The sequence below is a fragment of the Meleagris gallopavo genome, chromosome 14 (genome assembly GCF_905368555.1).
Source record: "Meleagris gallopavo chromosome 14, MGAL_WU_HG_1.1, whole genome shotgun sequence".
In the NCBI taxonomy this organism is placed as follows: Eukaryota; Metazoa; Chordata; class Aves; order Galliformes; family Phasianidae; genus Meleagris; species Meleagris gallopavo.
This window is the reverse complement of record NC_139417.1, coordinates 17,090,382-17,105,647: the sequence shown is the minus strand read 5'-3', so window position 1 is coordinate 17,105,647 and position 15,266 is coordinate 17,090,382. Positions and strand designations below refer to the sequence as shown.

Below are 15,266 nucleotides of genomic sequence, written 5' to 3'. Positions count from 1 at the left end.
ACCAGATAACACAAAAGCAGAAACAATAAATCTTATCAGTCATTACTCTCCTACAGTCCACCAACGAGATACAAGATTTCAAAGTAATTTCCAAAAGTTACTTTCATTTGAAGTACAAATTCTCATGCAAGAAGAGCGTATTCAAGATTCGCTGTTTTTTTGTGTTCTCCCTCCCAACCCAATAACATTCCTCTCTACTTCAAACAAGATGATAAAGAGTTGCATTTTCAGTATCCCTCCTGGTAGACACAACTACAATATCCCTCTGCTTTTCAGCTGGCATCTCCTTGCAGAGCTGTTGCAGGCTCCTGCTCACCATCTTACTGTGACGATGCTCTGCTACACGTTGGTGGCAGCAGTGAGAATGAGGAGACCCACATCTCATTTCACCACCTGCAGACAGACTTCCTCCCCCCACGGACAGATCCAGCCCTCCTCCCCAAGCACACACACACCTCCTTTCCCACAGCCTTCCCAACTCGTATTTGAACACTTTGCTGTTTTGGTGTACGTAGCCAGAATTAGCATGCAGGGATGTACATGCCTATGCTTAATGCCACACAGCTCTCATCTTCCAGGTAGGTTCTGTGGTTATGGGCACACACAGAGCATTTATATGAACCTTCCTGTCAAAACAAGTGTCTGATTTCATCAGACCACAACTCACTAGCATACACATTTCAGAGTGCAACCCATTTGTCAATAAACTATGTTTTCCAACATGAGTAGAAAACATTCCTCAAGCTTTGCTTTAGGAATTGGATTTGAATTTGGATTTCCTTTGATTTAGGAACTGGACTTCTACTTCCAGTTGATCCTTAATCCTTCTTGACGCCTACTGAGGCTTTAGCTCAGAAGTGTTTACTCTCCTGCTGGCAGCCTACAGCCTTTTAGAGAATCTTCACCTTTCCAAAGTAATGCATCTGCAATTTGTAATGCCAAATGCAAATTGCCTGATGTACAGCTTGTGCCAGCTGGGTACAGCCCAGCCAAGCCTGATCCAAGCAGTACAAGACATGCCTCAGCTAGAGGAGAAACAAACTCAAGCCCAGACCCATGCCACTCACCAGAGCTTAAAAAGTAGAGTAGAAAACGATGCAAGCAGTGCAAAACAAAGGCTATTTCCAAGATATCATCTTATCACAGGACTATATTTATAGAGTTCAAGACCAGAGATGCTGTCATTACATCAGGCCCAGACTTCCTGCCATTCTCCTTGACTACCTCTGCATTAAGCCAATTTACCTGTAATTGATTAAAACATCTTCTCCAAATAAAAAACCCACTTTTTATTTAGAGACATGAAAAAGAAGGAACTCAACACTATTTTAATCAGAGATTCTAAGGAGGGAATTACAATTTCTGCTCTCCTTCCCCTATTTTTAATCTAACCCAAAAATCACAGCAGAGTAGTAGCTCAAATGAATTCCACCCAAGTTTTTTTTTAATCGGCCATCTCCTGTTGTCAGCAGCTGTTTGTCTGCTGCTCCCACTCACACTGTGCATCTTGGACTTATCGATTGAGCAAGCTTTAAATTACAGCTATCCACAGGGAAAAAAAAAAGCAGAAGAAACCATAACAGGAAAGAGCAGATCCGATAAAGGATTTCTGAAGGGCTACTTGGTTTTGCTAAGAGAAAATCTTAATAGAATTTCCTGGAGAGAAAGTCTGTGGGACTGAAGTTATCAGTGGGCTGCATGAACAGAGGATGTGTAAATAGAGCTCACAGGCTGAGTGGAAGGATTTATCCACAAAATGGTTCCAGTGGAAAGCATTGGAAAGCTTGGCAAAACAAATGAAAAAATAAAATGCAGTCTTGGGAACCTAACCTGTATCACTGGGTGCTTTTCACTGAGTTTATAAGAGCCAGTAACTTTTGGCTGTTCTTGTTTCAGTTATAGTATAAATCAACAGTGAGAATTCAGCTCTCCCCAAAAGCACAAAATAACATTAGCATTGGAAAGGCAGAGTAGGAACCAGGCTTTCAGTGCTCAGTTGCACCTCCAGCAGCTTTAGCACATGGACTGCCTGCATCAGAAAGCATCCAACCAAAGGGACAAAGCTGACCCTACACCTTCACAATCCTCCCCCACATCACAGCCTACATCCCACGCTGTGACAGTGCAGCAGGTGATCCCAAATTCTTTCAAAGTGCATCAGTGGGTGAAGGGAAACCATCATTTTGCCCAAATATCTCCTGTAACATGAAGGAAAGAGCCTTCCTTGGCATGAAGTGTCCATTGCCCCTCAGAAAAGCTCCATCATCTTCCCATGAGTCACATACACAACAGACACGGGCACCTGGGCAGCAAATTTGCAGCTGCAAAAGTCTTAACAAGAGCACATTTAGCATTACAGTGGAAAAGAAAGCACTGCTGAAACAAAGCATGTCTTAATGAAAACAAATGTCTCACAGTCTGTGCTGAGAATGTAACTTGCTGTGTGGCTTTACATGCCTTGTGTACAAAGGAAAAATACAGCCTTATAAAGTGGGATTTATGGCAACTGTCCTGAAGACGTCATGGCCTGAATCACAGTGACTAGGTGCCCCGGCCTTGTAAATCTGTTGTGATTTTTAAAGACGAAATAGAAAATTAGGATATTGTTTCCTCCGTGTGCATGCACAAAGTGCCTGCATGCCCACCTGCATTCTCAGTGCTGCTCCTGCCTCCTGCTTCCCAGTGGCAATTACTGTTATCGTTCCACAAGCACAGCCACTTTGGTCTCTCGATGCCCAGAAGGCTGGAGGGAGCTGACAGATTGAAACCAGGAGCAGTGAAGGCTTCACACCACAGATGGCACCGACTGCTCCTTGGGCTCCTGTACCCAGGGCCAGGACATGGGATGTCTGCTGCAATGTGACCTTCCTGCTCAGCCGCCCACTTCTCCCAGTGAGGGGGAGCACAGGGCAGGACACAGCCCCAGTGCTGCTTTAGCTGCTTTCCTGGAGCACAGCCCTGCTGCGGATCCCTGTCTCAGCCCATCAATGCAAGTGGCAAGGAGGAATACGCTTCACTTCAGCATATTAATAGCAAAAGCTGCTTGGTGGAGGATTTCTTTTCTCCCCAGGCAACGCAAAGATGCATTTACCTGCTTGGAAAACAGCAGAGTATTAAGTGACCAAATGTAGCCACTGGAAAAGATTGCTGTCCTTAGAGTGGAGGGCTGGATGCCACACAGGAAGGGCAGATGTGCTAAGGGGATTCTGCAGTGACAGCATCAAACTAATGCCAGGTACACACATTTAATTAATTTTTTTCCCCAAGGAGGGAAAAAAAAAAAAAAAGGCAAGAAGGAAGGATGGAGCTCTTAATCATTAAAGCAGCAAACATTTTCAGATACAGTCCTACTCATGCACAATATGAATACAATCCAACAAAGCTATTGAGAAAAACCTGTACAACAGTCAGTTTTCTTACTCCTTAAATAATTTCACTTTCAGCAGCAGTAGCACAGAACTAATTTTGCAGAAAGAAAACTTAGATGTCCAATTTAGTTTTCAATTTGCCCACTCAGAAAAAAAATGTGAATAGAAAGAACGAGCTTGGGGTCAGTCTCTCCTTTAGAACACGGTGCTCCCTATCACTGCAAACACAATATGGCAAATTTCTCAGATATCTATTTATTTGTTACTGGAAGGGTTGCCATAATATGGGAGAGAACCTTGAAGTACCGATCACAGCTGTCTAAAACCATCACACTGTGTTAGTCAAACAATTTATGTGATTTACCGTACCAATAAAAGAAGGCAAGCATGAGTAAGTTTTCATAAATCAAGCTTATTGGGCCGGATTCTGACCCACGATTATTCAGGCATACAAAACACTGCAGCTCATTACCGGTACATCACTCACGGATCTTAGCATAGCGACGTATGGCGTTGGAAGCTGTTAAGACAGGCACCAGAAGAAAAATCAACCTGGCTCTGACACACATACAGGGGCTGATGCATACACACACATCGTTTTACTGGCTTGTTGCTAGCTAGGCACATGGCAGACATTTTCCTTAAAGGAAGTGTCAAGGTCTGTGCAAAGGCTCTCGTGTAGAGCATGGCCCCAGGACCTCAGTAGGAAGGCATTCAGTGGTTCTACCCAGCACCATGACACACGTATGTATTGATTTCAGATTTACAGTGGACACCAGCGTTATTGCCCCCTTGAGGAAAATTGTGCCTGCCAGGGAATCACCTCTGTCAATATTTCCCTCCTTGATCAGTAAATCCTGGTAGTCAATAAAAGTCAGGGAGCACAACTGGTGCCATCACAGCAGCCTGTGCATACCTTGGGGTAAAATTTGGCACACTTAGTGTCTGCCCATTAGTTAGAACGATTTTGCAATTAAAATCCCCAAGGCATAGAGAACACTTAAACTTGATTTTAATAACCTAATGCACAACACATCTCTGTGCTGCAACCTCTCCCCGGGCTCTTTAACATGGCATATGCAAAACTAAATGGCACCCGAGCTGGAAAAAGGATTTCTCCTGACCTGGAAATGCAGCCTCAGAAGTATTTCAAAAATATCATTTTTTTATACAACCCATGCATTCCTATAGCAACATTAGGGCTCCAGGAAACAACACAGCCAGAAAACTGAGTTCTGTGCTCTCCAGATTAAAAAAGCAGATTTCAGATGTTCTCATGTGCCAAAACAGCAGTCAGTCATCCTCAGAAACGCTGAAGCAAAACTTCAGCTGGGATTGATCTGTGTAAATAAAAATGCTTCAGCAAAGCTATATCACTGACAAATGATTTCCCTAATTAAAAGTTGTAAGCAGACCATAAACAGATTTAACTGAGGATGCCTTTTACCACTTCACAACACAAAAGTCAACCATAGGACAACTGCCATGACACACAAAGTGAGAAAGGATCAGAAAGGTTTAACCCGTGAGGCTAACTGCAAGCAATCATACACACTGAGTACCTTAGCTAGCATTTAAAACAAAGAAAGCTATGAAAGAAGCAGACTGGAAAGATCCCCAAATCAAGCTAGCGAACGATTTACCAATTATTTTTTTCCCCTCAGACTTCTAAAATTACTGACTTCCAACCAGAAGAAGATGAAATCAAAGGACGGAAGTTGTCGCTATTACTGATTTGTTCGTGTCTGACCTTGATTTGGTCATCAGCTCTCTGCTTGCCCATAAGATGGTCAGGCCATGGAAACAGAGTGATACTTGTTCATGCAACAAGCTTGAATCCTTATGTAGCACTTCTTCTCAGCAAATCTGCAAGCACTCTGCAAAGAAGGACGGCTTTGTTATCCCTGATTCAGACAAGGAAATTGCAGCAGGAGGATAATTGCGGAGCCAGAAATAACACGTCCAAGTCCCAGGCTAATAGCCTAACTGATAAGTAACAGCACAGGGCATTTTATTAACGCAGAAGACAACTGAGGTCAAGATGAGCCACTCCAGTATTGCTACTTTTGAACTGCTGAAAGTGCAAAGAGAAAAGTGCAACTGCAAACTACATCAGTCAGTCCAATTAGCTCTTTACATTGGCCCTCGAGACTGAAAGCATTAACTCCTTCTATCCACAAATGTGTACAAAGACAGCACACCAGTGATCCTCTATATCCTGAGAAGTTATTAAGCACATGTTTAAGATATCATGCTACAACAAATGCTTGGAGCCCAGTACACTTTCAAGAGGATTTTGTCTACCAGGAAGAACAAACAAACGCTTCTACTGGGAAAAGCACTTGTAGAGAAAGACAACAGCTGATATAGATGCTTTAAACCAGCTTAGGATCAGCCACAAAAGACAGAAGTCACAATCTGGTAATAAAGAAAGAATTGCTTACTCCCTTCCAAGGATCAGGGCTCACTAACCAATCCAAAGGAGACAATCTCCAAGTATAGATCCTTCCCTTGCAGCAACCAGTCCTTAAATGAGGTTAGAAAAGGGCAGAGCCAGGGCCCTCCCCATAGGGCCACACAGGTGAATGGCTTCCACCTGTTCTCCCAGTGCTGGCTACCCCTCACCAGCTGCTGAATCACTGCTTCAGGCCATGACTTACTAGTTCCTATACAGCACTTTAGAGGATTAAAAACTGTAACAGCTCATGTGCTTGGAAAACAAAGTTTTCCTTAGAATAGAGGAAACTGATGTCAATGCATGGAGCTCTGCTGTGTAACAGGCAGTGGAGAGCTGATGTTTGTGGGTCAGAAACAGCTGATGAGGATGCTGCTGCGGGGGGTGTCTGCTGCCAACCTGACCAAGAACTGGAGATGGAGGTGGATAAAGCCTTGTTCAGCCTTTACAATCAAACACCCCAGTCATCATAGTGGCCTTCAGACACACTAATATCTGCTAAAAAGGCAACTGGAGATGCACGAGCAACCTAGATTTCAAATAAATCAATGAAAATGTTGATGCTGGACTTCAGAGGAGCAGAATTTGGCTTGCTCAGGGAACAAGCAGGTGTAATGCCATGGCCAGCTGCCCTGGGGAGCAAAAGGCCTCTAGGAAGCTCCTTGATCTTCATGAAAAACCTCCTCAAAGCCCAAGAACGATTCACTCTGATGCACAGGAAGTGGAGCAGACGTGGCAGAAGGCTGACTTGGCTGAACGTGAATCTCTGACTGAGCTCAAACACAAAAAGAAAGTGAACAGAAGGTGGAAATGGGGATAGCCTGCCCAGGAGGACTACAGAAATCTTGCCCAGACCTGCAGGGGTGGAATTAGGAAAGCCAAAGCCCAGGCAGAGTTGGAACTGGCAAGGAATGGGATGCACAGGACAGGTTCACTCATAGGTATACCTGCAGCAAAATAAAGACCACAGAAAACATCAGTTCTTTCTGAAGAGAGCAAGAGACCTACTGACAAAGGGTGCAGAAAGGATAAGACATTCAGTGACTGTTTACAGCATTTTTCACTGGGAAATCCTGCTCTTAAACCATCCACGTCTAGTTTAATAATTTCTTTGTCCAGGACAATAAAGTGCTATCTACTGTAGAGGAGTATTTTGTTCAGGAGCACTTAAAGGTAGGCATCCATAAGTCTCTGAATATGCAAAAAAAATCATCAGAGAGGGCCTGGATGAGGAGGAGCTGCAGCATGTGATGCATGAGGCTGAGAGCTGTGCTTGTTTAGCACCAAAAAAAAAAAAAAAAAAGAGGCAGCTAATCAGCGTTTTCAGCTGGACAAAGCTCTGAACAATGTGACCTAACTTAAAGTTGGTCCATACCTTCTGCACAAGGTTAGGGCAGATGACCTCCAAAGGTCCCTTCCAACATTAATGATTTTACTATTTTAATGGCTTCTCTTTCACTTGTATATATTATGGGACATTAACTTGTAAAGCAGCACTTGGAAATAATTATTCTGAGTCCATGCAATGCTTTCAAATGCAATAAAAAATTCCATATATATTTGAGAAGCATCCTACTGCTGGTAAAGAATATCATGGCCTAAGAGCCAGTCAGCCAGAGCCAATTAAAGCTCCATCAGCCTCCCATGACACCCAAATGCCTAATTGAACCTGTACCCTCTGCGCGAGATGGAGGTTTGGCTTTCTTCACAGAAGCCCGAAATGGGGATTTCACTGCTGTGCCTCTGCAAATCAAGATCATTATCAAAACATAACGATCAAAACAGGAGATGCCTGCATTGATTAAAATAATGGTATTCCTCCTCTAAGAAGAAAAGACGTCTTCCCTTGCAAAAAGACAATCTCAGACGTTTAGTTACAAATACCCATTTTAACCCTCCTGGCAAATGCAGAATGTGAGCAGGAGCACGGGATGCACATGCATATTTTGAATTAAACTTCAAAAGCAAGCGGTTCATTAGCAGAACATGATAAAAAGTAAGGCATGTTTGATTGAACAGCCACGGTTTTGTAAAACCTGAGTTTGATTTTAAAACGAAGAGAAAAATTGAAGTGTATTTGGACTGATACATATTAACTTGCAATAAAAAAAAAAAATCAATTGGTATTTATAGATACTGAACAATGCACTCATTATTATTCATGCTCATTACTGTTCATTTTGCTACTGTCACAAAAAATATGGCAAGTGACTGACAGCTTTTAAAATATATTGATGTCTGAAGAAGGAAAATAGCTGAAAGATCTGGAGCTTTGAATTCTGAAATCTTTATGCATTGCCAACATTACACTAATTTGATCTGACCTTAATTCCTTTTTTTTTTAAAAAAAAAAACTTAAATCTTCTCTATCTTTTGAGTTAATTTGAGTAATCTTTTCTTTTCTTTCCTTTTTTTTCTTCCCTGGGAGAATTCATGATGTACTTCTACTTGGTTTCAGTAAGCTGTGAAAAATCACTGCACATCAGAAAAAGTTCAAGCAACATTTTTCCTTAATTAGTCCATAAAAATGCTAATTTTTCTAATGAACCAGATTGAAATATCACAGGAATAGGTAATAGTGCAAATACAGAGTTTGCTTATGGGGTAGGCTTTCCGTTTTGCTAATCACTACAGCACTGAGCAACTTACAAAGCCAATACTGTAATGAGGTTAGAGAGGCAAAATATGCTCAATCAACTTTTGTGCAAAATAATGTTAGTTACTTGCATATGCATCTACTCACAATAACCATGCAGTCATTTACAAATGTATAAAAAAACCAGAGCCCCAGTATTTATAGCCTGAATTCTCAGCTGCATTGAATCGTTCCATCCCCATTACAAGCAGAGCTCCTCTGCCTGTTTACTCAAGCTGAGGATGTGACCATAAATCTTTATTCTGCCCAATTTCACTGTTAATACAGACCATTTCTGAAAGCAATAAAATAATACTTTCTTTTTTTCATGGGCCAGTAGCTAATAATGTCTCTAGTCTGAACTGTACAAGCGAGAGACTGAAATCACTGTCTGTCTGCCCCACAGCATCTTCCTCTATTTTTTTCCTGCATTTACACTCTTACTCCTGCCTTCTGTGCTGGCACACACTGAGCCACTTGTATCCAAGCCACAGATCGAGGAAGGAGCAGTCTTTTTTCAAGTCCAAATCCAGTAGAATCAATGAGCCCTTAGAGGAAATCTCCTAAGGCTTGACCTTCAGGGTGGCCTTTGACTCTCTAAAGCCCATGTAAAACCAAGATTCTACCAGTCAACCCTTGGTAAAAGATTTAAGGAATAGGACTGTTACTTATTGATGGCATCAGAAATCGAAGCAGGAATTAAGCAGCTTGAAAAAGCCTTTAAATTCAACTTATCACCCTCCCAGAGCTCTCCATATATTCTTTATGACCCTGTGTTCCCTCACCCCTTTGATCATTCTATATTGAAGTAGTCTCTTGTTTAATACGTAGCTAAGATGACTGCATGATAACATCAAAACAGAAAGGAACATAAAGAACATGAAAGAATACGAAGTCAATAGCTTTGCCAATCACAATGCATAAACAGCAGAGTTAAAAGCCATGGTGTTACAGTGCTATCTTTATGCTCTCACAAAGCTGCATGCAGTGCTAAGACCAACTGCAGATTGAAACCAGTGATTAAAACTACTTTGGGTTTGCTTTCTTCTTGCTTTAATTGTTCGCTGTGCTCAAGGGGAGATCTATGAATTCAGCACCTATTTTTGTCCGCTGTATCAGCTGATAAACTGCTGGAAATAAGGGTTTCCAAGCAAGTGTTTCCTCAGAAGTCCACAAAACCTTCACCCTTGTATCTCCATCCTCACCACAGAGCCCAAGCCATCTTCCAGCCTCCTCCAAAGGGATTTTTGACAAGATGCAAAAATGGAGAAGAGACGTTTATTGAAATCTCTCCCAAGCTCTTTTAAAAACACTAATTCCAACTCAATAACAACAAGAAGGTCTTGTAACAAGATTTTGTCTTCTTGATACCCAACATCTTCCTGCTGCAGTGTTTACATAAAACTGTGCGGTACATGTCGGAAACCAGACAGACTGAAAAGTTGATGCCTACTGTCTAGAACTCATCTCACACTTGGTTCTCATGCCATATTTCTTGGCTGCCTACACTCATGCTAATCTGCTAAAAATCATTTTACCCACTTGGAAGGCGACATCTCACTTGCACTCAGTTCTATTATTCATCAGACTACTGGGATGGCAGTTCCATGACTGACTGCTAATTATACTTTCCCACTGAATGTCAGTGGCAGTTGCATTTTCAGCAGCCATTTATTATTCTTCCCAAGGAGTCATGAGGTGGAAGCTGAGACCTATTGAAGTCAGTGACAAAAGCCCCATTGACTTCAATTGTGTCAGGAATTCATCCTTTAATGGAGAGAGCTGTTTAAGCGCTGCTTAGTAATATGATGTCAACACTCTGAGATAAGAACTGACACCAGAACAACCTCCATATTACCAGCAGTGCCAGGATGGGACACAGCACTCAAGCCCTGCACACCATCAAATCCCCATCTCAAGGGAGTGCAACATTCGGATTTCCGGCACCTACAGACAGAGAACAGCCTCTTGTCAGGTCAAGCTGAGTGCATGCAATGTGCTGAGAGCAGCTGTGCTCTGATGCTGTGATGGAGACATTCATTTGGTAGGCTGGAACCATACCGTATCCTGTAGATGGGCAACAGATTCAGCACAGCTGTTTGCATTTTGTGATAGCCTGCACAGAGCAAAGCCCATCCTCAAGGTAAGTGTATCAGCAGGCTGCAGGAACACAGCCAGGTCCAGGAGGAGGGAACAACAGAAGCCTATCATCTATCTCCTTCCCACCTGCATCAGCCTGAGCAGGTACAGGAAGGACAGCCATCTCCTGAGGGCAGCAGCAAGGACAAGCCGAGCTGGAAGGCAGCATTTAGCAGATGGCTGAGACCAGCAGTGGTTTTAGCAGCCATCCTGTCCAAACCAAGCTGGAGAATATTCTGCATTGCTCCATCTTTCTCATGCAGCTAAATGATGTTGGCAATGGGATGGAAGCCTACCATTTGCATGCAAATCATATTTCAAGAACCTGACTTTAAAAAGGAAGGCTTGGATACAATTTAAATCCTGCTCAAGCCAAATTCTCAGCCAGACTTCACTAATACACATTTCTGGATGCTTCTGCATCAAGTGGGTGCAGCTTGCCAGTCGTTTGTTCCAGGCAGGCTCCTGTTCCTTCTGCTCTCCTGTGCCACAGAGCACTCACCTGAGGAAATCCACTGCCCTCACTCTGGTTGAGTTTCCAGAGCTAAAACTGTAAGCACCTCAAAAAAAAAACATGTGAGTTTGCTTTTCTGATAGCAATTTTAGTTCTGGTATTCAAGAACAATGCTTTGTGCCCACCTCCCCCCAAAAAATAATTTTTAAAAAAGGTTAAATTAACAGTATTTCTTGTATTTGGAAGGACACACCGAGAAATACACAATACTTGCTATGCAATATGTGCTATGATAAAATGCTACAAGCAAAGACAGAATGTAAAAAACTACTTTTGAATCAGAAGCAGAATCCAGGAGAGTAAGATTCGAGATTACAAATAAAGAAATAAAAATCTAATGCACACTGCACAGGTTGCTTGCAAAATTAGACAATTAATTCTGTGTAAACTAACCTATCAGGAAACCACACTGCAGGGATCCTGATAGCTGGTGTTGCAGTATGCTATATTAAGAAAGGGTGCTTTAATGAGATCCCTGGAGAGTCTCCATGGAGTTGGATCTTCCTCCTAGAAAGACCGTTTTTATCCCATTCAGCTGCCAGTATGTTGCACCTCAGAATGCATTTGAACAAGAAAGCTATTAACACAATTATCAGTACCAATAATCATTGTGCTTCTTAGGATTTTAAAAAACAACAACAACAACAAAAAAAACAACAGGAAACCATTTTCAGTATTTTAGATTCATCAGAAATAACATCTGCATATAAAAATCCACCACACTCAGAACCACTTGCAGCCAGAATGGCAGCACCACAAAGACAGCTTTGGTACAGGAGGGTGAAAAAATGCATTTTTGAAAAAATAATCAGGTCATGATTACACCAGTTTGCAAACTAACTTTTATTAACATTTCAGTTTTTATATAAGTAAATGTATTTTGTAGAGCTTGGAGTGGACATTGGTAGTGTAACAGAATTACGATACCAATATTGATTTGCAATAGTTTCGTACTTCAAGTTAATAGGTTAAAGAGTTAGTGGCAATACAGATCCAGCAATAAATGAATGTGAACCAATATGCTATATCTGCTGTGTTATTGTGGTGCTGCCATCTAACCTGGGCCAGCTTGGGTGACACCATCTGCCATTAAGGCCCCTGGCTGAGACAAACCACAAGCACTGGGTCTGGATGGAGGAACCAACCTAGAGGAGCTCACCTATGGAAAGCCACAGCTGCAGTCAGCTCCTCAAAGGGCAGCTGACTTGTGCATGTTTCAGACATCCCTAATTGATTTCACAAAACTAGGAAACTGAAAAAGAGCTCAAATACAATCTTTCAGGCCTAATATTTACATTGGCAAACATTTGTTTATCCGTCAGCTTTGTAATCTCGAGGCTTCTGGAGAGCCTAGGACAGTCTCTTAAGTAGCTTTCTCCAGTTTTGATTAGCTGACTCCATCGCCAGCCCTATAAATATTCTTAACATTTGCACCCAGTGGACCAAGTATTTTGTTGAGCAGACTAATTGGTTCACAACCCCTGCTAAGTATCAGCCATATCATCCCTAACTGCCATAGGCAACTATCATCATTAGCCAAGTGACAATCTCCCAGAGAATTTTGGCTCTTTAATCTCAGTTTTCCCCGAGGACATCAGACTTATTACAGGTTAAACCTATCAGAGTTCGTTCTTTCCTATGCTGTATCTCAGCAAAGAAGGATAAACCTCGCAAACACGGCAATAAAAAGGAAGGAAATGTCTGCATATCCCTAAAGGGGCTGCAGTGATCTATAGACCTTGGGGGCTAAGGCAGCAAAGACACAGGAACACACTTTGACTGCATATAAATCAGCTCAGGTCTGCCACCAATTTCCAGGAGGCCATCCAGAGAAGCATGATTTAACTGATCCCACTCATAAAGGTGGCCCTTGATCCTTTACTGACGTGGTGTTAATGCCAAAATAGCATTCAGGATTGTCCCAGAAGCTGTGGGAATGCTCCACACCCAGCAACACCTGCCCTGAGCTCTAGCACTGGAAAGCCCCTTAAGCCACAGCCTTACACACATTGCAACCCAATGAGTAGAGCTGCTGGTGCTCCCATGTTGGGAAGATGCCCAGCTATGGTGGGGAGGGAGCAGGGAACAGTTGGACAAGCAAAGCTCACTCCGTGCTACCCAGCATCTCTCATGGTTGGCACCTGGTCATTATTTTTGGTAGTCATAGGTTATGTTAAGAAAAGAGGAAACGCCAACATTAAGAAGAGACAAAATTAAAAACAAAGAAGGTAGTCACTGGATGAGAAAAACTGGAGAGAGAAAGCAGAGAAGAAACACAAGTCAAAAGCTGGAAGAAAAGCTGAAAAATAAAAGTGGGAAGAATGAAAGAAACTCAGAGAAGACAGATAATATACTCAGAGAGCAAATACCTGCTCAAAGGGTGCCAGCTTCAAGCAATGCACATCTGCCCCCAAACCTTCACTGTGATTCCTAAATCTGGAGACTTAGGCAAGGAATGAGGGTTTCTTTCAATTAAAACAAAACAAAAAAAGAAAGTTCTCAGGAAAAACTTTAAACTGCCAGAAAGACCTGGAGTGTTAAGGAGTATTAAGATCTCTTCAAAAGACAGACACATCACAGAACATCAATAGCTCACAGGATGCTATTCAGAACCGTAGATGCTCCCTCTATTATTTTTTCCGAAATAGGGCAAAAAACACAGTTACAAAGAATTCCTCTCTTCACTGCACCTCTCCCCTTTCTAAAGAAGAAAAGCAATCATCTTGCTGCAAAGTCCTCCGGCAGTCTTCAGCAGCGAGCATCCTCTGGACTGCCTGCTTTCAGACCAAATTATTTGTCATCTTAAAAGTATCGCTAGCTCACTGATGGTGCAGATTCACCTGACCATTTAAGACTAGTATGGGAAATGAGATTTTTAATCACTGATCCCAATCCCAGCCCTAGCTGAAGGCAGCGAGATGCTCGCCTACGTGCTGACAATATGATTTGTAATGCACAACAGTGACTGTTGCTTTCCTTGGTTAATCAATGACAGATTCTCTTCAGCTCTTCCACTGTCATCTTCCAATCTTTGTTTTTCACTTCTTATTAGAAGGGGGAGGAACAGACAGGCTTTGGCACAAACTGTACATCTCACAAGATAGTGAGAAGCCAGGGAACCAGCTCATGGTCAAAGATCTCAGAGGGTATATACAAAGAAAAGCAGAGCAGATACCTTGTGTGTCTTTGGGTTGATGAAAACACCTCTGTTAAGCTGGCCTTACTGATGCTTAAGAGGCAGTGTTTTATTTTCACCAAGTACCAGTGCATGTACCTTGACCCACCTAACACACTTCTGTTTTTTCTTCACAAACACTCTGCCTCCTTCCCTCTCTCCCTATACAATAAACATTGGAACAATCCCCAGATTTGCTTTCTTGAAACAGCAACTTTCCTCTATAGCTTCCATGGGCTTCTGCAGGGATGCACTGATATGCTGCAAATCCTTTGCCCATTCTAGCCCATACTCATTCCATACTTTTTTCATGAGTTTGTTGTCTCACATAATGTTCACGTTGCTCTTCTGTTTCACGTTATTTTTACCCTCTTTTTCCCTACATTTCTCGATCAAAACAAATATTTCTGTATTCCTTCCATTTCCACTTTATCTGCAACACGAATTAAGAAAAAAAAACAAAAAACAAAAGTGGTCAAAGCAGCAAATGTGTCAGAGAAAATAGTTGTTAAAAGAAGGAAATGAAGGCAGCTCCCTCGTGGACACTGCCTCTTGTGTCCAACTCTGTAACAAAACCATTAAGTACGGTGTTAACCATCAGAGCTACACACAGCGATACCCCCCGCCACAGAAAGCCATCAGCAAGCGCTATACTTTTTTTCTCTTCTCTTTGAGCCATGCTGAGAAATCTCTGCAATTTGTAGCTTTGGAAAGCCTCCACGTTCACATTCTAATTTGAAATGATATCTCCCCTGTCAAAACATGCCTGGGGGCAAGTCACTTATGAAAAAAGGCAAAAAAAAAAAAAAAGGCAAAAAAAAAGATAGCAGTCTGAATCTTCTCATCTGCTCCGAGTCATAACATCTGCCACAACAAGTTCCTGCAGCCAAATACACCGAAAATGTAATCTGCAGGGAGGAACCCCCAAATAAAAGTGATGCCCCAAAACAGAGGAAAACTGAATCACTTCTCCATAACTG

General features: G+C 42.2%; 1 protein-coding gene across 9 annotated transcripts in view; it reads right to left on the bottom strand.

The window, feature by feature from the left end:
- Positions 1 to 15,266, bottom strand: part of CHL1 (cell adhesion molecule L1 like) — a 108,683-nt gene that overhangs the window by 80,191 nt on the left and 13,226 nt on the right. The gene's annotated exons all lie outside the window — the stretch shown is intronic.